This window comes from Schistocerca serialis, chromosome 8, assembly GCF_023864345.2.
Source record: "Schistocerca serialis cubense isolate TAMUIC-IGC-003099 chromosome 8, iqSchSeri2.2, whole genome shotgun sequence".
NCBI lineage: Eukaryota > Metazoa > Arthropoda > Insecta > Orthoptera > Acrididae > Schistocerca > Schistocerca serialis.
The window spans coordinates 163,849,824-163,877,538 of NC_064645.1; the positions used below are offsets into that span (position 1 = coordinate 163,849,824).

The 27,715-nt window shown below is 43.4% G+C and overlaps 1 protein-coding gene across 2 annotated transcripts in view; it reads right to left on the reverse strand.

Annotated features, from left to right (window-relative positions):
- Positions 1-27,715, reverse strand: part of LOC126416524 (uncharacterized transmembrane protein DDB_G0289901-like) — a 111,096-nt gene that overhangs the window by 59,038 nt on the left and 24,343 nt on the right. The window contains exon 1 of one of the 2 annotated variants that reach the window (XM_050084270.1): positions 20,372-20,452. The exons of the other annotated variant lie outside the window; for it this stretch is intronic. The gene's annotated coding sequence lies outside the window, so the exon portion shown is untranslated. Of the gene's footprint in view, positions 1-20,371; positions 20,453-27,715 lie in introns of those variants that run through there. 2 annotated transcript variants of the gene reach the window in all.

Below are 27,715 nucleotides of genomic sequence, written 5' to 3' on the forward strand. Positions count from 1 at the left end.
GAACGAACGATAAGAAGTTGTTGTTAGTTGCATAGGGGCATTTGTTGAGAAAATAACAAACGCTTAGAAGTACATACGTGCATCATGGAGAAGGCAGGAGGCAGGCAGTGGTTTATCATTACTGTATAACGAAATGTAATTCATCAACGAGGGATATTACTTAAAAATTACTCGTTCAATCTATTGTTGAGTACTGTTCTTCGGTCTCGTCCTTAACAAAGTTGTATTGACGTAAATGATTAAGGAGACTGAAATAAGAATTGTTCACTTGGCTACGGGATCATCTGGTTAATGTGGAAGCATCACTGAAAAGCTTCGGAACTCCAATAGCACTGCAAGAGCGACGTTTTACTTTTCTGACACAGCTGATTTCAATACAGGACACACAACGTTCCAATACGAATTAAACAACAAAGTTCTTCATCCAAAAATGCATCTCGTGCAGTGAGCATGAAAGTACAAATGGTGAAATTCTGGTGTCATCGACAGTAATTGCAATTTCTCTTCTCATTTACCATCCGTAAATGGAGCAGCCAGAGTGCGAAATGATTCTAGTGCACTGTGTACCGTGGTTCGCACGGCAGGGAGTAGTAATTTTCTTGTCGTTCTCAAGAGAGTGAAGTAATTTGAGGTGAGGTGTACACTTTTAAAGAATGTTTTGTTTCACTTAATCGAGTAGCACTAGCGACCCGCGCGCGTCGGCGCGTCGCTTCGGGGACTCGGGAGGCGTACTGGCCGGATCGAATCCGTCTTTCGGATTTTTACGTAGTTTCCCACGTCCCGCTACGGGAGTAAAGTGCTATTATCCACGTCCCGCCTCAGTTACACCATTCGCAAACATTTAGATAATGTTTCACACCTCTACATGGGACGAGGACGCAAGCAGACGGGGGACACAAATTCCGTCCCTGAGAGGAAAGGTCGGTAACAAGATGGGAATCCGGTTACTCTCTGCTACAAACATGGGCAACAGATTAACATGCTGACTTCCTGAAGATGCGTGATAAGACCAGGAAAAAAAGAAAAATAAAGGACTGAGTGCCGCTTTCGTACTCCTTGCTTTGCTACCGAAACTTGTTCTAGACAAGCTAGTGTTCCTGGAGGGGTATTTGAACGTACTCCCCCGGAGTGCTAGTACAGTGCCTTAAAAAAATGGTTCAAATGGCTCTGAGCACAATGGGACTTATCTTCTGCGGTCATCAGTCCCCTAGAACTTAGAACTACTTAAACCGAACTAAACTAAGGACATCACACACATCCATGCCCGAAGCAGGATTCGAACCTGCGACCGTAGCGGTCGCGCGGTTCCAGACTGCAGCGCCTAGAACCGCTTGGCCACCCTGCAGTGCCTTAACTACTATACTATAGTACCTCATTTGGTAGTAACCTGCAGCGTAAAATTTATAGAATTGTCGAAATATCTGCGCAAGTCCATAAACCAGAGACTTAATTATAACAGCTGGTACTTACAGGCAGATTTTAATTGTGATATTGTTGCGACTGTGCTGCACACCTCAAGTGGAATTATTGTCGGAAGGGGCCTAGCGAGATGGTGAGAGTTGGAGCTGAACTTGCATTAAGGACGACGACGAACCAATTAACTCTCTGGCCTGTGAGAGGGAACATCTATTAGGTCATTTAACTAGCCGTAATTAAAGTGCATGGGGAGCAGACGATGAGGCAGAGTGAAAAGGATAAGTTGCAAAACGCTCCATCGATCTACTAGAGGCACGAGGGTTATGAGTGCCCAAATTATTTAATGATCACACCGCAGGAGTAAGGTTCTGCATTGCTATACGAACAGGTGCAAAACTTTGAAACACAATGGGCTGGCCGGAAATGGCCATTCTGCATTCGGTGCCCAAAGCAACTCCCTCTACACACGCAGCGTTAACAGGATTGGTGCGAGGCACGACGGTATCGACCTTGGAGTACAATGTTCAGTGAGCCCCCCCCCCCCCCAATCCCCCTCTCCCATGGTGACACCATCCCTGATGTGTTAAGTAGCGCATACGCAGTGATACCGCAGGGGACACAGGCCAGACGTGTTAGACATGGCCCTCATCAAGGGCATAACAACGACACAACGTTGCCGTTGAAAACAATCTGCCCTCAAATCACCAACCAGTTATACCGTACATTGAAGAAACACTGCAGCACATGGAACAACGCAGGATGTTAAACTACAGGCACGCGAATTAGACGCTGTTCAAGGAAACGCTTGACAGTCGCATCCCGTCCACCCACACGATTAACGAGACAGCTCAAATTGATGAGGCAGTTGAAACCGTCACCAGCGCCGTCCAAGACGCCATAATCGACACCGTGCCGATCCGCACACCACAACAACACAGTGCTGCCCTGCCCCAGGAGATCCTGGGCCTTATCTCAATGAGGAACCGCCTCAGGAGACATTGGCAGCGTACCAGGCGCCAGCACTTCAAACAGCACATGAACAGGCTCCAGGGTGTAATCCGGGACAAAACGCAAACATTTAAGACACAACAGTGGGACCAGAAACTCGAAGGGCTGGACAACACGCGACCTGACGTGTGGCAGATGGCCTGACACTTCACCAGGGAGAAACTGTACACCCCCGCGCTACAAGGGCCCGACGGACCAGCATATTCTGCGGAAGAAAAAGCGGAACTGATGGCCCTCTCACTCGCAGCGTCATTCACACCGAACCTGGATCCCTCAGACCCAGCGTTCACACTTGCTACCGACCAGGAGGTCACACGCATCCTGGCCCAACCAGTGCGCAACATCATCCGACAAGCTAGTACAGCTGAAGTCAAATGGACCATCATGCATACCACCGCTAGGAAGGCCCCTGGTCACGCTGGCATCCAAAACTGTGTCCTCCAGGAGTTCACGGACAAAGCAGTAGACTACCTAACACACATAACGAATGCCATACTCAAACACCAACACTTCCCCGTCTTTTGGAAGACGGCCAAGGTCCTGATGTTCAGGAAGCCGGGGAAAGACCACTCCCTCCCACAAAATTACCGACCCATCAGTATGCTGAGCGCGCTCAGCAAGATCGTTGAGAAGGTAGTACTAAAACGACTCACCAGGCACTATATCACAAACGACACCCTGAGACTGGAGCAATTCGCTTTCAGGAATCGCCACTCAACAACACAACAACTCCTCCGCGTCGTTGAATACATAACACACGGATACAACACAAACAAAGCAACTGGGGCGGTGTTCCTGGACATCGAAAAGGCTTTCGATCGTCTATAGCACAACGGCCTAATACGCAAACTCAGCGACGCATGGTTCCCCGACGGGCTCGTACGTCTCATACACCCATATCTCACGGACAGGAGTTTCAACACCGACGTGCAGGGCAAACAATCGACACGACATGGTATCCAGGCAGGAGTACCCCAAGGAAGCATCCCAGGGCCCTTACTGTTTAACCTCTACATTAACGACCTCCCAGCTACACACAACACGGCGGTGGCAATCTACGCGGATGACACTGCCATCCTTGCGCAAGATTGGAAGCCGTCTAACATTAACTCACGACTACAGATTGCACTCAGAGCGGCAGAAGGGCTGGTGAAATGGCGTGTTAGAATAAACGTCGACAAATGCGAAGCCGTTCTGTTCACTAGAAGACCGAAGCTACTGCGCAAACATCAGCACTGCAACCCAATAACACTACATGCACGCCCAATACGTTTCCGCGAGAAGGTCAAATACCTCGGTGTCTGGCTGGACAGGAAACTACTCTGGGGGGACCACATTCATCACGTGACCAACAAAGCAATCGCGAGGCTCAAACAACTCTACCCTATGCTTAACAGGCGTAGCGAACTGAATAGGAGGGTGTCTAGGTCCACGTCCACTCTTTGACATAAAACTCGACCGGCGGCCGGCCGCTGCAGAGGCTAAGACCGCGCCGATCGCGACATGGGACAAATAAACTGGCCAACTCGCTAATTCTCTAAGTCCGGCTATCTGCACAATCTGGCAACACAGTAGACTGCGGCCCTTCCTGGAGGAAGTCTTGTCCCATGTTAGTCAAAGGGTAGACTATATACGCCCGTGGTCTAGCGGTAGCATCCGTTGTGTCTGTCTACAATGTCTGTGGATCGAGACCAGCTGACGCACAAATTTTTTATAGCCTCTTCTCTCTGAATGCTGAAGACGTGAATGTAATGGTAGCGCAGATTCAATCTATTTCACTTTCTGACACACCGATAGCAAAGTTTTATCTAGTAACAATTTTGCGGCATATTTCTTGCCACTGTTATCCTCTGATCGCCGTATGCGGCAAAGCTCCGGGATCCATTTGCTGGCTACAGGCAGCGACCGTGGCGACCCGTTCTGTATCGAAAGCGCCTGCTACCGCTCATCGCTTTTGATGATTTAAAACGCTTTATTATTAAATGTTGCTCCACAGAAAATTTCTACAATTTCCATTCTCGCTCGAAAGCAACGGAGACAGACGCCCTGATTAGTAGGCGGGTATTATATTACATTAATCGGCAAGAGCTGAGTATGGCCCGAAATTAATTTTATAGACTGGGACGAAATCAAACCACCTCACTACATTCTATGAATTTATAAATACTTCCTATCTCGCTTCTTTTCCTTTCAAAGTCAATTATTTGTGCAACTTTTGGCCAATATTCGGATGCTTTCGTCAAGCCAGAGTGAGCGTCTGTGGTGTAAAGTGTATTACAGTTTTTGTTTCATTCCTTATGGTAAGTCTATGCGATAAACTGTGTGAATACCTTGCAATGCATGCTCTGTAGCAGTGCAGGAACACTGAACCTTTGGAGTTCCATGTATGGATTCAAAAGGTATTTAACGTTGATCAGAAGCGACAGTTAAGGCCATCATATTTAAACCAGAAAAATTTATCGTTTTTGAGGTTTCACAAAACGGAAAGGAATTGCTAACGCCGGCGTCATAAAACGTCTACAGTTAAATGCTATTGCAAAAATTTAGAAGAGAGGAACTATATTACTCAACATGTTCACTTAATAAACAACCTCCTGACATGTTAGACCTATATGACGAACAAAGCACCTTGGCATTTATAAAGCAGACATTATAGTATAATAAATTAATGGAATAGATGATAATAAAATGCGTGGCTTTTTAAAATGTATTGAATTAATGAGATTAATTTTTCGGCGTGAATGACAAGCACAATAAGCTGAGCTATACCTGGAAATAAGTCCGTATTAGTTCATATTATTTTGCAGGGCGGAGTAGTTTCTTTCTCCGCTGTAGATTTGTGCTTACCATTCTTTATAATACTACGTTTGGTCGCCGCGTTCACCTTTGAAGTCTTGACCGTGTTCCTATTAAGCTTATCGGATCTTCGTAATTTTCCAAAGTACACAGGTGGGCTTCAGTTATTGTAATTATTGTACTATTTGAAATAACAACTCACACGACCTTTCTGTTAATAAAACAATACTGTACTTTTCTAAACGGTGCACATATGAAATCCACACTCCTCACTTATTCATAGCGACCCCAAAATGGCGGTCTACAATTACTCGCTAAAAAACTGACGTGCTTCTCCCTCTTTCACTAGCTGAGCGCGAACCCCTCCTTCCTCCTACCGGTACCAGAAAAAATCCTCTGTTTATTAACAACTGAAAGTCAAAAAATACATGACGGTAGGCATAGGCTCTATGATGGGCTACCGCTTCATCTTGTCTCTTTGCCTTTAAGGAAGACGAAAACATAAAGGAAATGCAAAAGGTTTATCAAAACATCCATGATATTAACATAATTCGAAATTGTACGAAGATTTATGTGTAAAGGCATTCTTGAGATTTCTTGTAAGGAATTTTTACTAGCAGTTTGCAACTCCATTAATTAAAATGGAAAATAAAAGGTTACGTTCAGCGGCTTTCACCGAAGTTGGAACTGCCATCTGATATAGCACTAACACCGCAACTCATAAGGGAACGACTGAGTTAACGACACACTGGCGGTAACAGGTGGACTATAGTCATTGCGATATTGCCTGAGCCTCAAAACGCAACATTAAACACACAAATAGGTGTTCCTTATATGAAGAAAGCCGTTCTTAGAGTCTCATCTTCCAGTGGATTATATCGTATGAGTCTTCGATGTCAAAAACTAATGCCAAGTGAATTTAGCGACGTAATGCCGGGCTACACCCGGAAGTAAATGCACTCTCACAGTGTTGACAAATACTTGCTAAGACGCTGCCAATTCTCAGCTCTCTTACGAGACAGATCTTTAGCGAAGTGCTTGTCGTGATTGTCCGATACGGTTCTTCAGAGGGGAGACGCGCGCGAACGTTTGGTTTCTTTGCGGCGTTCTCCCCGGATAGTTTCTGACGTCGCCTTGTCGGCTATGTATAAATCTGAGGCATTCAATTATCATTAATCCAGAATGATCCAAGTTTCAGCTTCTGGCGTGGAAGAAGGCTGTGACGCCGACATTATATCATTTCAACGTAGGGAAAGCAAAACGGATGATTCACTGTTTCTCATTCAGCATAAAGCACGTGAGATAATTTTCCGTAACGTTCATAATCATCTCAAAATACAAAGGAAGTAAAAATACATCGAAAGCTTATTCGAATTGAATATAATGTAAGATATCAAACGCTTTGCACATCGATGTCGAATGTGTCCACGTGCAATCCTTTGCATGATACATATAGAATGTCATGATTATCACGAGAATGAAGAAATATGTTGGTAGGGATGGAAGCAAGAAGAGATGAAATCAACAAATATTCGATTCCTCATGGCATTCATTTCATTTGAGATTTAAGAAGAGATAAAGCGAGATATTACTTTCGTTAACACGAAAAATATTCCGCACATATGGATAATGAAGAAGTCTGCGTCTTCATACGTTTCCTCCTTGGAATCTGTATGCTCTATTATATACTAGGTAGCCTGATCATTGCTCCCGTAATGTTACCATCTTGTTTGGCCCCTTAAACGATGAACAGATTCCAAATGCATGTCTCTGCATGAAAGTAGTTGTTCGAACACTTCCTGCGTTGTTTTTTGTGTTTTTTTGCTTGGAATTCATGAAGCAGACCGTTGTGCCTCCCCCCCCCCCCCTCCTCGAGGGTTAGGTCTCAAAACTAAACCGTTTTTTATCCACTGGCATAATTTATTCAGTCAGCATCAGCACAAGACTATCAAACAAAGCCTTGCATTTACAGTTGCAACACTCTAATAAGCAGCTAACCCAAGAGTAATACGCTGTCATGGTCCGAAATTAGCAGCTCTCTGCTACTGTGGCAAAGTCGATTCCGGAGCATCAGTTTATCTGGTAACACTGTGTTAAATCAACAGGAGTAGTTGCAGAGTTGTGCCACCATATCTGTCCTCCCATTGTCAACTTTATGTATCTCACTTCTCCTGTAGCGTTGATCACGAGGTGCCGAAGTAAATGAGTGTATTCTGCATGACGTAACATTCAGTATTCCCTTCATTCATAGAAACTCTTCATGTGCATCGATACCAAATAGGGATGTGAAAACTCTTGCGAGTGAGAGAATGACCATTATAATCGCAACGAGAACAAGCAAATAATGAATGAAGTTTATTTGCAATGCAGAACGAGAATGGCTGTGAAAATAAAAACCTATAAAAATAGGTTGATCGTTGAGTTGGCACAATGCAAATATTTTCTTAGCTTTGCTGCTGATTTTAGTTCTGGAAGTTTGCAGAGAAAAAGGAAAATTCGGTACTTCTCGCTAGTGTAATATAATGTTAACCAGCAACTTCCCTTTCCTTAGATCATGACTCAAGGAGGTCCCCAAGTAGCTACCAAGGCAATGCTGCAATCTGTTCCCTGATATTGTTCTGATGACCGTTAATGCAGATAGTTCCGATTACGAAACACAAAACGTATTGTATTGCAGGGTAGTACCTAGAACCGTAATATTAAATTTGCGATGTGGATGGCACATGAACGTGACGACTATCCAGATTACTCGTCAATGTAAAAAGATAATGTTATGGGAATTGAGCATGGTCCCTCGGCACCAATACTGAAAGAGAGTGAATGAGCACAGGTATGCCAAACACTTTCAAAACGTCTTCCAAGTACCAAAAACAGTAGCAATATGAAGAAAAAACTGGACAGATCAGAAAGGCCTCACTGCCATCCACAGCCTGTTTGTGTCAGCCGTAGTGGAGCTGCGCTGCCAGACGCCAACCCTAGCAGTTTGGTCCCTTAGGAATTAGAACTTAAAGAGCAGTAGCGGAAGGAACTGATAAGATAAAGCTTTTGCAGAAAAACTGGAACTAATGAAGAAAACATCTATAGTTACATAAACGGAGCACTTTACTGCAGCAGTGCCTTGTTCGCACAGGAGTAAACACTGCCCTTACCATAATCGTAGCTGACGTATATGGCCACCTTTTGCATGAAGCGACCATTTTGAACTGAAATACGTTTCCTAACTCAAAACCACTCCTCCTGTGGTGATTACTCTCAATATGTGATCGATATGAGAAGAAAATATTAAATGGATGTAGGTCTGTATCACCTAATCGCAGGTCGTTCGCGCTCGTTTCTGCCAGCTACTTTGACGTGGGAAGTGTTGTGGCGTAACAAGTTTGCTACGCCACACTGGGAAGGGAGCCGAAAGAAAGGCATGCGTACACATAAGCCGACTGGCGTCAAGTCTGGAACAGGATAACTATTGAATGGTAACAAGAAAAGTACGTAGCTGCTTTATACTTAACTTTTATTCTTTGATGAATACAGCGTTCTTCTTGAGACATTTATACGATAACTCTCAAACTAGGTAAGGCTAATGGCGCCTTGCTAGGTCGTAGCCATGGACTTAGCAGAAGGCTATTCTAACTGTCTCTCGGCAAATGAGAGGAAGGCTTCGTCCGTATTGTCGCTAGCAATGTCGTCGTACAACTGGGGCGAGTGCTCTATCGTATCTCGAGACCTGCCTTGTGGTGGCGCTCGGTCTGCGATCACACAGTGGCGACACGCGGGTCCGACATGTACTAAATGGACCGCGGCCGATTTAAGCTACCACCTAGCAAGTGTGGTGTCTGGCGGTGACACCACAGGAAGGCGTGATGACGTGGCAAGGAATCAGAGAATGAACGTACTGGTGACGTAGTTTGAGGTTCCTGGTGTCTCAATCAGAACGAGCCCCATACCGAGCCTCTGTGCAGAGGCAGGTGAACCGCCACTTCACCTCCGGCGGCGTCTACTAATGGTGCGCCAGGCCTATCAAACATTATCCACACCATACGCACCTGCATACCACACTGTTGCTCGGCCTCCACTGGAAAGGCTATTTCGCAACCGGAAACGAGCAACAAGGCCCTATGCGATTCGTGCAATGGATTGCATTTTAGAGATGGGTGTGGCCGGTTTTAATGTTTCACGTCAAGGTTGGAGCAGATATCCACCTTGGCTCCTCCAGAGGCCCACACTGATTTTATATTTGGCAAATTTTAAGAAAGACAGTACATCAGATTCTACTTTCAAATCTTTGTTTTTAACGTTTTAGACAGGCATCATGATTTTACAGTAGTCTACACTGATGGATCCCAACAGGGGATTTTCTCGGCTGCTCAGTCGTGTTCCCCGACCGTGTCATCAGGATTCGCCTTCCCCAGGAATACACTGTTTTTTCCGCAGAACCACGCGATCCTGAAGGCATTGGAGCAGATACGGTGTATTCAGGGCAAATACTTGTTAATTTTCTCTGACTCACTGAGCGCATTACAGTCACTGCAGAACCTGTACCCAGCGGAGAAGTTGGAACAGCTGATTTACGACCAACTGTACATCCTCCAACGACAGGGCAAGCAAGTGTCCTTTTGCTGGGTGCCAGGGCATGTGAGCATACGGGGAAATGAACAAGCTGATAGAGCTGCCAAGGACGCCTGCAGATTACCGGAGGTGACACAATGTTCTATTCCTTTGCAAGGTGTCGTTTCTGTGCTGCGGCGGACGTATATGCAATTGTGGGAGGAGGAATGGCTGGCGGTGAGGGAAAATAAGCTGCGGTTGGTGAAACCCACCATCCAGCCGTGGTGTTCCTCCTGCCGGTCACCTAGGCGTGACGAAGTGACCCTTACACGTCTTCGCATAGGGCACTGTCCTCTTACGCATGCCTTCTTACTACGGCGAGAGGAACCCCCGCTGTGTGATGCCTGTGGCGTACGAATCACTGTACGCCACATTTTAGTTGAGTGTGATTTATATCGTTTTGTCAGGGCGGAAGTTAATATTAGTGGGGATCTGCCCTCGATTTTAGCCGATGACGAGGCGAGTGTCAAGAAAGCTTTAAGGTACTGTGATGTTTCTGGGCTTCAGCCAAAAATTTTAGGTTGGAATATTTAGTGTGTTGCCGAGAGGCTTACCACTCCTTTTTATTCTTGTAATAGGCCAGTTCCAAACATGTGCTATGTGTTTCATTTTAACCCCTTCCCCTCCGTTCTCTTGCAGTTCTCCTCATTATGTGCTGCTTTCCTCTTTGCTACTGTTGACGTGCAAACTGCCTCTGTAGACGTTCACCCATAATTTTAGTCCTATTTTTGCCCTTTCTGCATTTTAGTGACACTCGTCCGTTGTTGTTTCCGTTCGGGCGCTAAAGACTACACTATTGAGCGCCCGTAGTACCATATCCATCCATCCATGGTGTCTCAACTTAAAGCCGTTCACCCTGGTGTGGTTTCTGTCAGGAAATATCGTCCTCGGAAAGTGGACAGGATGGCTTTCACATCCTTTGAAATTGTGAGATAGCCGCATCAGCACGTTGCCAGGATAGTACACAGTTGTTCATGGGTTCGAGATTTGTTTATCGTATATCTTTTTCTCTATTCCTCCTTTACATACAATTTTGATATCATCTGACAACTGCCTGCATTGCCTTGATTAAAAATTATATGACAAAGAAACAAATTGTTTTTGTGGTGTCACCGCCAGACACCACACTTGCTTGGTGGTAGCCTTTAAATCGGCCGTGGTCCGCTAGTATACGTCGGACCCGCGTGTCGCCACTATCAGTGATTGCAGACCGAGCGCCGCCACACGGCAGGTCTAGAGAGACTTCCTAGCACTCGCCCCAGTTGTACAGCCGACTTTGCTAGCGATGGTTCACTGACAAATTACGCTCTCATTTGCCGAGACGATAGTTAGCCTAGCCTTCAGCTACGTCATTCGCCACGACCTAGCAAGGCGCCATTATCATTTGCTATTTATCTTGTGATGCATGTACCGTCAGACCAATGTTTACCAATTATGGATTAAAGTTAAGTATTCCAGAAGCTACGTACTTTTTTTTTTACTAGACTCAACTCCTTTAACTGTTCCAGACCTCACGCCAGCCTGCGCGAGCTTAAACGCGTGTCTTTCGGCTATCTCATAGTGGCTTGGCTGTCTTGCCAAGTCACAACAGTTTTCATGATTAATATTCCATAGACGCATGCAAAAATATGAACTGGGTTAAGATTTACAGATTTTATTATCTTAGTCATAACAGCAACGTTGCATACACGAATTGTTCTTGATCAATGAGCATTACATGAAGATACGTTCTCGTAGTGGTATTTAGTTCTCACTAATGCGAAGGGAAGACTTATTTCATTACATTCCTGAAATCAGCTATTTATCTCAATTGTAGGCGTCTACGCCAAGCGCGGGGCCGCGTAGACACGAGGTGCGAACAGACAACGTCAGCGGCCACGGTCGCCTTCGGTAAATGCAACACACTGAGCGAAGGAGCACGTGTAAAGTCTGTAGAGAATATCTCGCTACAAAACAGACTTGTTTCTTCTATATATCTTTGTCAGTGGAAAAATAGAAAAAAGAAATGTATAGTGAAGGCTAGCAATCGTTTTGAATAAGCGAAGCAAATTAGCTTTACAACCATGCAACAGAGTATAACAGTTCAACAGACTGCTGCACTGTATTGATCAACTTACACTCCACCTCATCATTACCAAAGCATAGGAGAACGGTATATTCTGAAAGAAGGCCTACCTGCGTGTTATAACTGGCACCTTAAACTATATTACCATTCACTCTGTATTCTGTTCGTCCCAGCACCCTTCCCTTGTCAATGTAGGTTTTTGTCAACAGCTATTAGCAAAGTACTTTGGAATGTGGAATTCTCCGAATAATTTATAAACCTGTAGCTTAAACTACAGAGCCATTGCAGTTGTCGAATTTTTTCACAGTATGGAAATTATGTTTTCATAGTATTAGTCGGAAGTATTTAATTTCTGTGTTAATGGATGATCATTTCTTTACAGGACCATAGCCCGATTCATAATAGCAGAGCCGTCCACAACTGGCTCCAAGGTCAGCAGAGAATAAAACTTCTTCCTTCCGTGCCAAAATCACCGGACCTCAACCCCATTGAAAATGTGTGGGCGGCGGTTACGGGGTCGTTACCACCTGGGTCAAGGAATTCAGAAACTCTGTGGGAAAATATAGAGAATACATGGTGGGAGATAAACGATCATCACAATCTCTCTCACTTCGCCGACGCCTTCGAGCAATTATAGAAAACGAGGGAGGATGGGTAGGGTATAGAAAGAAAAATAAAGGCCAAACCAGTTGTGAGGGCCTAAAGTGTTCCGGAAACCTACTGAAGCTAAATGGTCCCTCTGTATTCTCATTAAATGTGTCACTGCGTGGATGTTACACATAGTAACTAATAATTAAATTCTTTACTCAAAGAAATAAACAAATGTATGGGCAACGGATAAATCTTTGATTTTGAAATGTTAACCCCAAATTTCGTACACTGCTAATCACCCGACTGTGTTTCAAGAAAATGCGTAAGTAACTGGAATTGTAATTGGGCCTGCATAATAACTCCTCCTCCGTTCTGTAAGCTACTTCTTCTCTTTTTTTTTTCATTCTGTCTTACTTTCATCTCTCAAAACATACTAACGGTATTACCAGTAACATACAGGATAAAATTGCCTAACAGCTGATCTTGTAACAGCATATATAAAGATATTTCTACTTCCTATGGTCTCTTACGAAGATAAACTCACCCACGGGAAGGAATGAAGGATAGCCCACCATGCTTGATTCATTACGTCACAGCAACACACTATCACTCTTATTACCATTGGGCAAAGCAATGTGGTATTTCCACGCGGACCAGTAGTAGAAAAATTCTGTAACTTCCTCAATCACTGTCTGATCCTAAAAACACCTCTCATTTATTGACGTGCCTCGACGTTAACTAACTCTCGCGTGGCTGGAAAGTTCGCGCGGTCGCGATTCCGAAATTTACGTTCCCCTCATATTCGTGCGCGGCACGTTATTGCAACCGAAAAAAAACCTCCACAAGTTACCTATACTGATTTCATAATTATACCTCTGAACCATTAAATAATATACCATCCAGAACCACCAGTCCAAAAGATACTTAAATACACACACAGAACATTTCATAATACTTACAGTTCTTGTGTAGCGTGCATAGTATGGCTACAGGAATTACTATTACGCTGTTTCCCCCATTTTTAAGTTCAGGAAAGCGATCTCACTGATTCCCACGTATCTTTCAAATCCCGTTGTTCTAAGAATCAGCTTCACACGTAAATTTCTACTGACTCATTTCACAAAAGGTGACTTCTTAATCTTTCATGTAAAATTAGCAACCTTGCCTTTATCCACGAATTTCAGAAACTCGTCAAATTACAAATTGAAACACACGAAAGCTACAAATGACTTCTTTGAAAACTAATTCTTTCAAATCAAAATTAAGAGCATTACTTTCTACCATGAATTTCTGTTAGCAGCTCGATCAGTCAAAGCCACGAGATAGTATTTTCCTACACTTCCAGATCAGATTTTGAAACAAACTAACCAAAATCATGAATGTAAATTGACCATTACTAAAAAGAATTATGGTAAATCAACACATTCCTACTTATGAAGTAATGGTTCCTAGAGCTCAGTCATCCACTCTTCATCATTTTCTTCATCAGGCCTTTGTGGTCAGTGCCAGGTCTTTAGGCTATAATGGTTCGTCACAAGCGTCTTATTTGCGTCGTACCTTCCTTACAATTGAATTCTAACACTTTACCGTTCGCCGGATTACTCAAACGAAATATCAAATTCCGTTAACTTTCAAGTTACTTTTCGCGGTCGCGACATAGTATTCTCACATTCGCCTACCATCGAATGTAGTGAGGTGATTTGATTCCGACCCAGTCTATAAAATTAATTTCTGGCCATACATATTTCAAGGAGGAAACGTATGAAGACGCAGACTTCCTCATTGTCCTTATGTGCGGCATATCTGGAAGATTAATGTAATTACCCAACTACTAATCGGGGCGTCTGTATCCGTTGCTTTCGAGCGAGAATGGAAATCGTAGAAATTTTCTGTGGAGCAACATTTAATAATAAAGCGTTTTAAATCATCAAAAGCGATGAGCGGTAGCAGGCGCTTTCGATACAGAACGGGTCGCCACGGCCGCTGCCTGTAGCCAGCAAATGGATCCCGGAGCTTTGCCGCATACGGCGACCAGAGGGAACAGTCTGCAAGAAATATGCCGCAAAATTGTTGCTAGATAAAATTTTGGTATCGGTGTGTCAGAAAGTGAAATAGATTGAATCTGCGCTACCATTACGTTCACTTCTTCAGCATTCAGAGAGAAGAGGCTATAAAAATTTTCTGCGTCAGCTGGTCTCGATCCACAGACATTGTAGACAGACACAACGGATGCTACCGCTAGACCACTTTTTTTCCCCCTGCAACAGTTTTTTTTTCTAGCCCTTCCATTCGCTCTCCTTCATGCGCCTTCTTCGGCGAGCTTCAATGCCCCACTTTTTTTTGTTTTGTTTTTAATGGGTTATGAAACTGAATTGCATCTTGAAGACAATGTTAGAAAATTGTAAATTGTAATCCGAATTGATTACGGTGAAAATAACTCTCTCTATAATACTATTGACTGCATTAACGGAACGCAAAATATTCTTCCATTAGAATTTAAACAAAAGTGAGAGAGAAGCAAAAATAAAAAGTAAGATAGGAAATTAAACTTCTTCAGAGATGCACATCTTTTGCATGAGAATAGTTTTTCTTTACTATTCTTGTGCTGTGGCATGGCTCCTGTTACTTCTTGGGAAAACTTGCTTTTTCGGGGTTCTGTTGAGGCCTTCACGGCTACCGTATCGGTCCCGGGACACACGAAGTCCCCACCGTACTTCACCCTCAACAGCAATCCCCTACTTTGGCAGTCTACCTTGTTCGGTCGATTTCATATTATTTAGGTATTAACCAATGCCTTGTTTCTGAAACAAATATTGCATCATATTTCCGAACTTCTTTTTATGGTCTTTGTTCCGGTATATTTTGAAGTATTCGTCTTTCATATATTCTCGATATTCTTGTAGATTATCATTTCCTTTGTTGTTAACAACATAATTGACAAAATTACCGAATAGCCACAAGATGACATTGTTTTTTTGTGGTGGAAAGGGAATTTCTTCTGGGAAGCTACCGTTTAATGTGATTTCTCTTCCATCGGTCCGTTTGAAAAAAGCGACTTGCAATACAATGTCATTCCAAATATTCTTGTATCCATTACAGATGAAGCGATGCTTTAAGGAGTCCAAATTGTGACATTTTTGGCACACATTGGTTGCTTGTAGTCCTATTGAATACAGTTTTTCATTGGTACTAATAATGTTGTTGACAACTCTGTACCATGACGCTTGCACTTCCGTAGTCAGTGTTTTGTTATTTATATTAGTCCATATTTTTTCTCAGTTTTTGTTGGGATACTTCAGCTCCATTTTATTTTGGTTTTTGCGTGATCGTAACTTCTCTAATATATATTTACTTGTCCTCTTATTTTTGTCTGTTAAAATGCATGTCAAGTAGCTTAATTCTACATAAAAATCCTTAATATGCTTCAGGTTGTAATTTATGTTGTGAACATCTACTGGCGACTGCATGCTTCCGGGTCTGAGAAGGTCAAATAGAGCGGCAGTTATGCTGTTCGACTGTGTCTCTATAAGTTTTAGCGTTCTTTTAATGAAGAGGGCAGTGTTTTTCCTCCGAACGTCTGTCAGCCCTAGGCCTCCGTTTTCTGGTCTCGATGTAGTCGTTCCTACTGCTACTCTAAAAATATGGCCTTTCCATACGCATCGACAGATTGTGCTCATTATAGACTTCACTATGTCTGGAGGTGTTGGTAAAATCTGAGCGACATATGCAGCTTTCAAAAGAACTGCACAGTTTATTAGTTTAATTCTTTGCTTGATATTTAAGTCTCTCGTTTCATGCAGTATTAAGCTGCCTCTGATTTTTCCTAACACCTGTTTCCAATTAGCAGCCGTTGTTCTTAATGGGCGACTGTAAAAAGTTATGCCCATAGCAGTGTGACGCTCCACCCTGTTTGCCCACGGTAGCTGCACATTGTCAATACCCTGTAAATTTAAAAAGGAACTTTTCGTTTCATTTATCCTCGCACCAGTGGCCGTGCTATAAAGCAATAACTTGTCTGTTAGCTGCGCACAGTCATCATCGCTCCTTACTAGAATTCCCACACCGTCAGCGTATGCATTTGTAACCGTCTCCAGCCCAGCTATTGTCATGCCTTCTAAGGTTGTGTTCAAAAGCCGTAAAAGGGGTTCCAGAGAAACCACATAAAACAACATAGACAGGGGACTTCCCTGAGGAACTCCACTAGATATCAATACTTCATTAGTATATTGTCCATTGATCGAGATTTTGGTTCGTATGCCTCTGACGATGTTCATTAAAACCGCTAAGTTGCCATCATTGAAACCTATGTGTTTCAATATTCTGAACAGATATCCGTAGTTGACTCTGTCAAACGTTTTAGCAAAATCAATGAAGGCAATGCCTCCATTCGCTGACGGTGATGAGAAAATAGAAATAATGTCTCGATATTCACATACAGTCTTAAAAATGGTACGTCGAGGGAGACACGTCTGGTGGCATCCAATGACTTTTTCTAAAATCGGTACCATTCCTTCTTTAATTACACGTGCAACTACCTTGCAATCTGAGTTCATTAGACTGATCGGCCTCATTTTAGTAATATCTTTCGTGTCCGTACTCCTTCCCTTTGGAAGTGGTACAGTTACACTTTCCTTGAAAGCAGCAGGAATTTCCTCTCCCCTCAAAACGCCATTAACTACTTCCGTGAATTGGGAACCTATTAGGTGCCAAAAGGTCCTATAAAACTCCACAGGCAGGCCGTCTGGGCCTGGAGACTTACGTGAAGGTGAAGATTTGAGTATATCAAAAACCTCGTCATTCGTAATTTCTAACGTTAAACCGCTGTTCTCCTCCTCTGTACCAACTGCCTCTATTCCGGAGTTCTGTAAAAACTCTTGTACTGAGTTGTCGTCAGTAGCATTTCCAGAATATAATTGCTGAAAAAATCTATGTGCTTCAGTTAAGATATCCCTTTGTTCTGTCAGGACTCTGTTATCTTCCGTTCTGAGGCTGGCAATAAAATTTCTTCTTCTATTTTTTGTGTGTTGTATCAAGTGGTAGATGGAGGTGTTTTCTGCCTCCACCGTCGTCCTAGTGTGTGATTTGACTTGTAATCACTCCAAATGTACCCTCTTGATACTTATCATTTTGGCTTTAACGTTTTTAATATTGATAAAGACGTCTTGAGACATTGGTTGGTCGTAAAGGTCTCTTAAGCAAGAGTAGTAAAACTCCATTGTGTGTCTTGACCACATTGCCCTTTCTTTGGCGTAAGATATCAGCGCTGCTCTTATCTTATTCTTAGCGGCCATAGTCCACCATTCAATAGTTGATCTATATTTAGTACGCATCCTTAAAACAGACTGCCAAGTTTCTTGCATCTTTAAAGCTAGAGCGTTTTCAGAGAGGGTATTGATATTTAATTTCCATAGTGGGCGATCCCAATATGTCTTTTGCCTGGTTAATTTGATGCTGCACCTCACTCCGAGGTGGTCAGAAAAGGCAGCTGGTATCACCTCGATACTACTGACTTTAGTGTCTAAAGTGGGGGTGACATATATTCTGTCGATTCTGCTCTGTGTAGCACCAGTGATATATGTGAAGTGAAGGAGCGTCGGATATTTTATTTCCCACGCGTCAAACCACTTCATGTTGGTGACCAAAGCCTGCAGTTCTTGCGAGAAGTTAAAATTTGGTCGCTGATCCTTTTTATTTAAAACGCAATTAAAATCTCCACCAATGACAATTTCTGCAGGGTTTTCTTGGAGTAGAAATAAAATGTCACTTTTAAAAAAGGCTGCCCTCTCTCGTCTCGCATTGTTGCCTGAAGGTGCGTATAGGTTTATAAAAGTGGTGTTAAAAATTTTGCAGCTAATTCCTCTTCCCGACTCTAAAAGGCACACGTTTGTCATCTCGATTCCTTCTTTAGCAAGGATGGCTGTTCCACACGCGTTTTCTGGAGCCACATTCAGCACCTCTTTGTACCCTGAAACATACAATTCTTTGACATTAACTTCCTGCAGGAAGGCGATATCTGTATCTGACTGATACAGAAAGTCCTTCAGTGCAGCTACCTTTGCTTGACTCTGAATTTTGTTTATGTTTAAGGTGGTCACGTTATATGTATGTTCCACTGTGAGACACTACGAGACAGTAAACAGAGGACACGGTATTGGAGCCGCGTACAATAACTTCGGGTTAGATATATATAGTGTTATTTTATTTTACTTTTATTCCATTGACGGTTTTCCTTCTTTTTTCTTTCTTCTTAGAGTTCGGTGTGACAATTTTTAATAAAAAAATTCTTCCTTAAAAACCCCTTCCGTCCCCATTGCATCGGTCTGATCCTCCTTTTCGTCCGCCCAGTTAAATCGTGGCTCGGTGATGTCGTGTCCATGTCCTTGTCCAAGTCTGGTTTCATTGTCCATATCTGATGACGTATTGTCATGCAAGGGTTCGTATGTTCCGTGTGGCGTGTCAGCCCGTTCTTGTCCCTTGTTCCGATCCGAAGACTCGCCGACCGCTTCCTTTTGTGTATCTTCGTCCTTTTCGGTCTCCTGTATCTTCCTCAGCCGCTCTCTTAAAGGAGGGGCCAAATTCTCTGCAGCTTGATGTGCTCCGCGTCTCTTTTTATTTTTTGATGATTTCGGTGAAATCGTCGGTGAAACATTTAGTGAACTTCCTGGCGACTCCATGGAAGGCCGAGGAGAAGTCACCTGTCCCGCCCTCGTGGCGGATGATTTTTGAGCTCCGTTAATTTCGGAGTCGGCCGTTGCTGCTGTTTCTACGACACGTGAGACGGGTGGTGTCATTGGTTCGTCTTCTTACGCCCCTCCTTTTCCTTTGACGTTTCCTGAACCTGTCTGTGGTGTCCTGTCATCTGTGTGGTTGTCAGTTTTCTGTTGTATCACTTCCTCTTTATGTCCATCCACTGTAGTTCCCTCTGGGATGTTGGCCCTTTCGTGTGTAACTACCGTTTCGTACTCTGCCATGTCTACATCAGTATTATCGATGAAGCTTGTCGCTCGTTGGAAGAGTTGTCAGACTCAGAGGGCAAGCGCGGTGCGTCCTCAGTGACGTCATTACTGGCCAGATTCTGATTGTCATCGTTAGTCAACTCCGCGGTGCTTCCCGTTTCCGTGCGCGCGTCGGAAGGTCCCTTCTGCTCGGCCATATTCTATTGATAGGGGGCCCGGCTAGCTGCCGCGGCAGCATACGTCACTTGCATGCTAACTACTTGTCCTGGGACAGCCGCCTCGTTAGTCGGTAACTGAGGAACACGCCTTCTACTGCACTCACTTCTGACGTGCCCTGTGGCGTTACATAACACACAAGTCCGTGGCTGCCCATCATAAATTATGAGAGCGCGATGGCCACAAATATTCAAGTAAGATGGGATATGTCGTAAGAGCTCAATCTTAATCTGTCTAACTCCATTCAAAACCGGAAACATGTATTGCTCCGACCATTTTTCTGCAATATTAGATATAACCCTACCATAGTGCTGAAGAGCAGCATTGACTGCTCCGGCAGGGACCTCGAACGGCAGTTCGAAAACTCTCACTGTTCGAATGCCTAGCCCAGCATGGGAAACAAGAACGTCACTAACGGTTCCGTCTGCATGATTAAATTTCATTTTGCCACCACACTTGTCAACTATCGAGGAGCATAAATCAGAGGAAATCAATTTCAAAAAGACAGAATTGGAAACAAAAGAAAGATGAACGCCAATAATTTCGTCTCCTGTGATCTTAACTGTTTCTGAAAACCACCTTTTGATCTCAAAAGCCTTTGGTCTTTTACAGGTCCAATCAAAAGTGAATCTAACCGTATCTCTTCTTTCACAGTTAATTTCGTTCATTTTGTCATTTTAAATCACTGAAAGATGCAAAGTAAACAAAGCGCTCTACTGACCTTCGTAACAGCCACAAAGCCGCTGTTTACGCCAGCCCTCCTAGCGCTGCCGCCTCACGTCCGTCCGGTTCGGCGGCCGAGCAGCGAATGCTAGACCACGAGCGTATATATGCTACCCTTTGACTAACATGGGACAAGACTTCCTCCAGGAAGTGCCGCAGTCTACAGTGTTGCCAGATTGTGCAGATAGCCGGACTTAGAGAATTAGCGAGTTGGCCAGTTTATTTGTCCCAAGTCGCGATCGGCGCGGACTTAGCCTCTGCAGCGGCCGGCCGCCGGTCGAGTTTTATGTCAAAGAGTGTACTTGACACTTATTCGACCCCTGATGACGTACGCAGCCCCTGTCTCGGGATACGCTGCGCCCACTCGCCTGCGCCGTCTGCAGCTCATACAGAACAAAGTACTCAAAATCATAAGCAACGCTCCGCGCTACACAAACATCGCAGACCTTCACCGGGAATATCGGCTAGATACTATCTTGCAGGTATTCCAAAAACTCTCCACACGACTGTACAATAACACGAGACACTCGCGCAACCCGTTTATCCTGTCTCTGGGTGACTACGACCACAACCATAGATGAAAGCATAACAGACCAAAGACACTATTGGCAAGGAACTAAACATCTATGGTCCATAGTACGCTAACACGACAGTACTGGCGAGCCCCTGCAACACAGCTTCTACTAGTAACCCCAGATGCTCGACCCGCCGAAAAACAGGCAACCGCGTGGAAACCGTACTGTACACAGCACGCAAACCAGCCACACACACCCGCTACACTCTCTGTGAGCCGATCTATGACCGATCGCCCACTAATGTACAACGACCTTGAACTGTTGCAGGGACGCAGCAACTGCAGCAAGCACCGCAACGAGCTCCAGCAACGACAAAGGTAACGATGCACGATACCTCGCACTAACACAACCACACCTTGCATGCACTGTCGCAGATAGCAAGCCGCTACTGCCCTTACTACCGGTCCTACTGTTGCAGAGGTTTTTTTTCCCTTGGCGCTTGCCTTGGCACTTTTTTTTCCTCTGCCCTTACAACCGCTACCCTTCGATCGCTTTCGTCCACCTTCTATCTCCTGATGGACCATGTTAATGAGTAACCTTACCCAGACGCATGGATAACATCACAGCCCGCATCTTGTGACTCCTGATTAAAAAAAAAAAAACTAACATGTTATACGGAGGTGACAGTAGAACTTTTGGTTTGGTCACCACGTTGGTGTGGGCATGGAGGGACCCCGTCCCTTCGTAAAAAAAAAAAAGAAACACACTGTTACCTCTGATCTATTATGAAGTGTCAAGTGTGTGGACGATTGTGATGGGTGCTTGTACAACGTGTAGCGTCAGGTCTGCAGCACCACAAGCATACTCACAAGGGAACCTCCCATCGCAACCCCCTCAGACTTAGTTATAAGTTGGCACAGGGGATAGGCCTTGAAAAACTGAACACAGATCAATCGAGAAAACAGGAAGAAGTTGTGTGGAAATATGAGAAAAATAAGCAAAATATACACACTGAGTAGTCCTTGCGCAAGATAGGCAACATTAAGGATAGCGTGAGCTCTGGAGCACCGTGGTCACGTGGTTAGCGTGAGCAGCTGCGCAACGAGAGGTCCTTGGTTCAAGTCTCCCCCGAGTGAAAAGTTTAATTTTTTATTTTCAGACAATTATTATCTGTCCGTCCGTCCGTCCGATGTGAGGTAAGTGCGCCGTAGTACGGGGACGCTACACCTAAACAAACATCGAAACACACGACGTCAGTCGACTACAGCGCACGGACGAGGGAGTATTCCTGCTAACGACTGTGAAACTGCTGCATTCATTCGTTGCAGTTTATGTGACAAACTCTTATGTTTTCATGATTTTTTTTGGAGTGATTATCACATCCACAAGAATACCTACGTCGGGCAAGGTAGAAGAATCTTTTTACCCATTCGCAAAGTTTACAAGTTAGGTGGGTCGACAACATATTCCTGTCATGTGACGCACATGCCGTCACCAGTGTCGTATTGAATATATCAGATGTGTTTTCCTGTGGAGGAATCGGTTGACCTATGACCTTGCGATCAAATGTTTTCGGTTCCCATTGGAGAGGCACGTCCTTTCGTCCACTAATCGGACGGACAGATCATAACTTTGCGAAAATAAAGAAACTAAACTTTACACTCGAGGGAAGACTTGAACCAAGGACCTCTCGTTGCGCAGCTGCTCACGCTAACCACGGGACCACGGCGCTCCTGAGCTCACCGTCTCCTTGATGTTGGCTATCTTGCACATCAACTACTCAGTTTGTATATTTTGCTTATTTTTTTCATATTTCCACACAACTTCTTCCTGTTTTCACGATTGATCTGGGTTCAGTTTTTCAAGGCCTATCCCCTGTGCCAGCTTATAACTAAATCTGAGGGGGGTGCGATGGGGAGATTCCCTTGTCAGAAGTCGGGTGCGAGGTATTGACCTAGTAGCACAGCTCACCTTCAGCCCTGCTCTGCTCTTGAACGATTAGAGCACGCGAATTCCGAGCCAATCGCAAATTTCCTGACTTTAACTGTGATCTAACCATTGTCGTCCATGTAGCAGTGGGAAACGAATCCTGCGCAAAATGCTGGGCATGCTCCGCCCACAGTTTCCTCACAGCGGCGACAGCGCCAACTGGCACACGACCTGCCGGCCCGGAGGACGCTCGCCCTACTTCCGTCGTGCTTACGTCATCCACCTACCATTAGTCGCAGTGCTCTCGCGTTCGGATAGGGCCGAGGTCGGCAACCTGCGGCTCGCGAGCCACATGCGGCTCTTTGGATGTGAAGCTGCGGCTCTTTAGTTCCATACGCATATTTTACAAGAAAAAAATTAAATCGTTCTGAATCCATTAACGAGGATTAGGCACCATTTCTGTCTCTTACAATCAGCCCATTGTTCTCGCTTTCCACCGCACCCCTCCCCCGTGACACTCGTCACTGTCACACCGCGATAAGCACGTTCTGAGTTCTGATGTGTCCGTTCATGCCAGTCGGCGATCACCGCACACGGGAGGCGACCACAGATTGAGACAAACAGTGTTTCGTGTCTGAATTATTCACTTTAAAAATTCAGTTATTGGAGAATTATTTATTCTATCAAGGTAAGTATTTTTAATTGGGAAGTATCGATCTAAAATGTTTTTTGATACATTACGTTTTAAAGCCCAACTTTTCGTATGCATTTACGTAGGTATACGTTGACATAGTAAGTAATTGCAAAACTTCTCATCTGCTGTTTTGGATACCTGAATAATGATTAAAAAATTCCTTATCGCAGGTTCACCACAAGCATGGCACCTAAAAAAGAGAGAGAGAGAGAGAGAGAGAGAGAGAGAGAGAGAAAACTGAAGAAGAGCATCGAGAATTCAGTCGGGATTGGAAGGAGTCTTTCTCTTTCATATGCAACTCAGATGGCCTTCCGACTTGTCTCATTTTCCACGAAAAACTCGCACACAATAAGAAATCTACAAGTAATGTTAATCTGGCAAGGTTCATGGTATCACTAGACATTGCAAAAAAAGGCAAACCATTCACAGACGGCGGGTATGTCAAAGATTGCTTCATACGTGCATCTGAAGAACCATTTCGTGATTTCAAAAACAAACCAGAAATCTTGAAAAAAATCAAAGATCTGCCACTATCCGCCAAAACAGTACAAGATAGAATAAGTAAAAGTCTTCAAATGTAACACATTTGCATGTGGAAGACATTCAACTGGCTTTTGCCTTATCGCTTGCTATCGATGAGTCTTGCGATATAAAAGACACGGCAGAAGTTGCCCCTTTTGTGAGGTATATGTCTTCCCAAGGTCCGAAAGAAGAGCTTCTAGGATTGCTACCGCTCTTGGGACAAACAACGATACTTCAGAGCAAAATAAACCACCAAATTCTTACGTTTCACTGCATAATACACCAAGAAGCGCTTTGTGCGCAAACATTTCCGGCCGAAATAGTTGTCATGAATTTGGTAATCAAGACTGTTAACAGCATCTTATCAAAAGCACTCTAGCATCGTCAGTTTAAAGAATTCTTAAACGAAATGGAGACTCAGTATCCCGATCTCCTCCTTCACAATAAAGTGCGATGGCTTTCCAAGGGTAAGGTGTTGAAACGTTTTGCTTTGTGCTTGAATGAAGTAAATACATTCCTCAATGAAAAAGGCATAAATCACTCTGAATTAGAAAACAACGATTGGCTGCAAAAATTTTACTTTATGGTGGATATGACGGCGAAATTAAATGAGCTGAATTTAAAACTGCAAGGAATGGGAAACCGAGCCTATATTTTTGTAGAAGAATTGGTTTGTTTCGAAGAAAAATTAATTATTTTTGCAGAAGATATTCAGAGCGGTAAATTACTTCATTTTCAATTTCTAAAGCAATATCGCGATAAAACCAGTGCAACTGTTGACTCGAGTTACTTCAGCACAGTTATTAAAAAATGAAAGATGAATTTGCTGACAGATTTCAGCAATTCAAAGCCGACAAATCCACTCTAGCATTCATAGTAAATCCTCTCAACACAAATAGTAACGAAATCCACATTGAGCCATTTGGAGTTGATAGTGGATTTCTAGAAATGCAATTGATCGATTTAAAAGTAAAGCTTTGTGGAGTGGAAAATTCACAGAGTTGGAAGAGTTTATTTAAAGTCCAGAAATGTATGTACGTAACGCAACGAAAGTGGACAGCTTTAAAAGAAATGCTGCTAGTTGAGGCAGTTATATTCGACGCATGGAATAGTCTTCCAGATTGCTACAGTGAGTTGAAGAAGTTTGCATTTGGAGTGCTAACTATCTTTGGATCGACATATTCGCGCCAGCAAGCGTTCTCTTGCATGAATACAATTAAAAGTAAAGTAAGGAGCCTACTAACGAATGAAAATTTAGAGTCGTGTTTGAAACTTAAAACAAGTTATGAGCCAAATTTATCCAAACTTTCTAAAACCATGCAAAGCCAACGCTCCCATTGAATTTGTTCGCTCTAACGTATGTTATGTTTTTTTTTCATTTTTAAGTACATGTTACATTGTTTAGTAAAGTTCAAATTTTCTACTAAAATAACCATGCAAAGCCATCGCTCCCATTGAATATGTTTGCTCATTTGTTTGTTATTGAAGTACAAGTTAGTGTTGTAAGTGAATGGTTAATTGTTTTAATATTTACTTGAGTAATAAGTGATTATGTAATAATACCATATATATATATATATATATATATATATATATATATATATATATATATATATATATAATCTAATTTGTTGTGAAAAAAGATTACTTATAGTATATGAATAAATATATATTTTTCTTATGATTGAATATATTAGTTTTTTTCGTCAAAAAACCTTTATTAATGCAAGTACTATTTATTGTTGGCAAGAAAACTTTTTGAGGCTCTTTAAAAACTTTGAAATTTTATAAATTGTAGTTTCTGACTCTTCCGACTCAAAAGGTTCTCGATCTTGGGATAAGGGAAGTGTCGCCAGTGACGAGCACCCAGCCAGAAGGAGACTCATAGTCCACCCAAGAGAATTCATGAACAATGGATCGTCACGTAACGCACCCGTTTAGTGAACCGTACGGCTACAAGCTAGTGAAGTTTAACAATATCAATATTATGACGTACATGCAATCCAGGCAGCACGCGGAGAGGTCGAGTCGGCACGACGAAGGAGCGTGGCCAGCCGCTACGGCGTGTTGATCGTGCAACGCCGATCCATTGCCCATGGTGATTTGGTTTTCATAGAGGTTGGAAGGACAAATTCCTTCGAGTCTGTTACAAGCTACACAGGCCGAATGAATGGGAGTCGCCGAGTTGCTCCGGTGGGTTGCGTGCATCTTAACTGAACATGCCAGTGTACTAAAAACTATTTGGAATTGTTCTAGTTGTTTATCACGTAACTCGGTGTCGTGACTTGATACTTGACGGTAGTTATGGAAGTGTGGCTACGTCCAAAAAGCCGACATGAAGCATGGCTAAATACGTAGCTAGAAGTGCAACGAGTAGTGCGTAAGCCGGTGTCTGGCGTTCCAAGCCATGCCGAGATACTTCTTCCAGTCTACCTTGTAGTTCATTATTGTAGTTTGGCGTTTAAATGTGTGCCGAGGTAATTCTTGTCATTTTAACTTTAAGACATTATTTTAGTGGTCCTTTTGCGAATTGGTTAATCAAATTTTAAGGGTCGTGACTCGCCAAGTAACTCACGGAGGCTGATTTTGAAAGTATTGAGCATCTGTTCTCTAGACAAGATTGTGTATCTCATGCCTCAGAATGTTGTCCGCCGCTGATGTGTTTTGTGATGCAGATAATTGGCAGTGGTCGACGCGAGCAAACTGGGAGCCAAGTACCACGGTGGCAGAGTGATATTTAAGGTCCTGCCCCCCCCCCCCCCCCATTTACATCACGGGTTCTGTTGTTACTGTCTTGGGGTTCCATCCTTCCCGTCAAGAGTTATGGTGTCTGAAGTTCAATTGCAGTGCAAAGTTGAGTACATTTCTATTTCGTTTGCTGTCTCGTGGATCTCTTGTATTGATTAAAATCCTTTGGTGTGCTCGCGTCTATCACTAATCCACACATAGTATTGAAGCGGCCTCACTTTAGGGGCTATTGTCATATGGTCATGTTCTAGTAGTAATGATTCTAACAACATTGTTGATTAATCTACTGAGTTAGGTATCCTTGAAAATTTGTTTGGTCAAATTAAAGAACCTCGTTAGTCGTGGAAGTGATTTCTATTGTAATAAAGCTTTTAGAATAGTGTTCTATTTAGGAAAGTTGGCTAGCCAAATCTTACAAGATCTATGTTCTGGCAGTTAATGTATTCTTTAACTGATTGGAAGTAATTAGAGTTCTGATAGGAATCGTGTGGATATTAGTTCCATCTAAGTAATGAAGTTTATCTGAGTTAGTTTAACTAGTTATATTCAGTTTTCATGTTTTTATGGGTCTTGTTCTAGTTAAAGAAATTTGCTCGTCATTTGTCCGAGTGATCTGGCTTTAAAAGGCAATCACCTTTATAATTGTGATTTGATAATGCTTTATGATTGAATAAAGAAGTGTGTGGCAACTACAACGGATTACTATTGTGATTTCGGTGTGTCCTTATGATCCAACCCCAAATGGAAGTTCTTGAAGTTTTTCGATAGAGAACGGAAAAGATGAAAATCTGAGGGCGCAAGATTAGGTGAATAAAGTGGACTCGGAATTACTTCCGAAAACAACTCCTGTACAGTGTTTTCTGCCAGTATAGCAGAATCCGGGCGGTCGTTATCGTGGAGTAGGATCACTTCACGCAGCCTTCCTGGTCGTTGA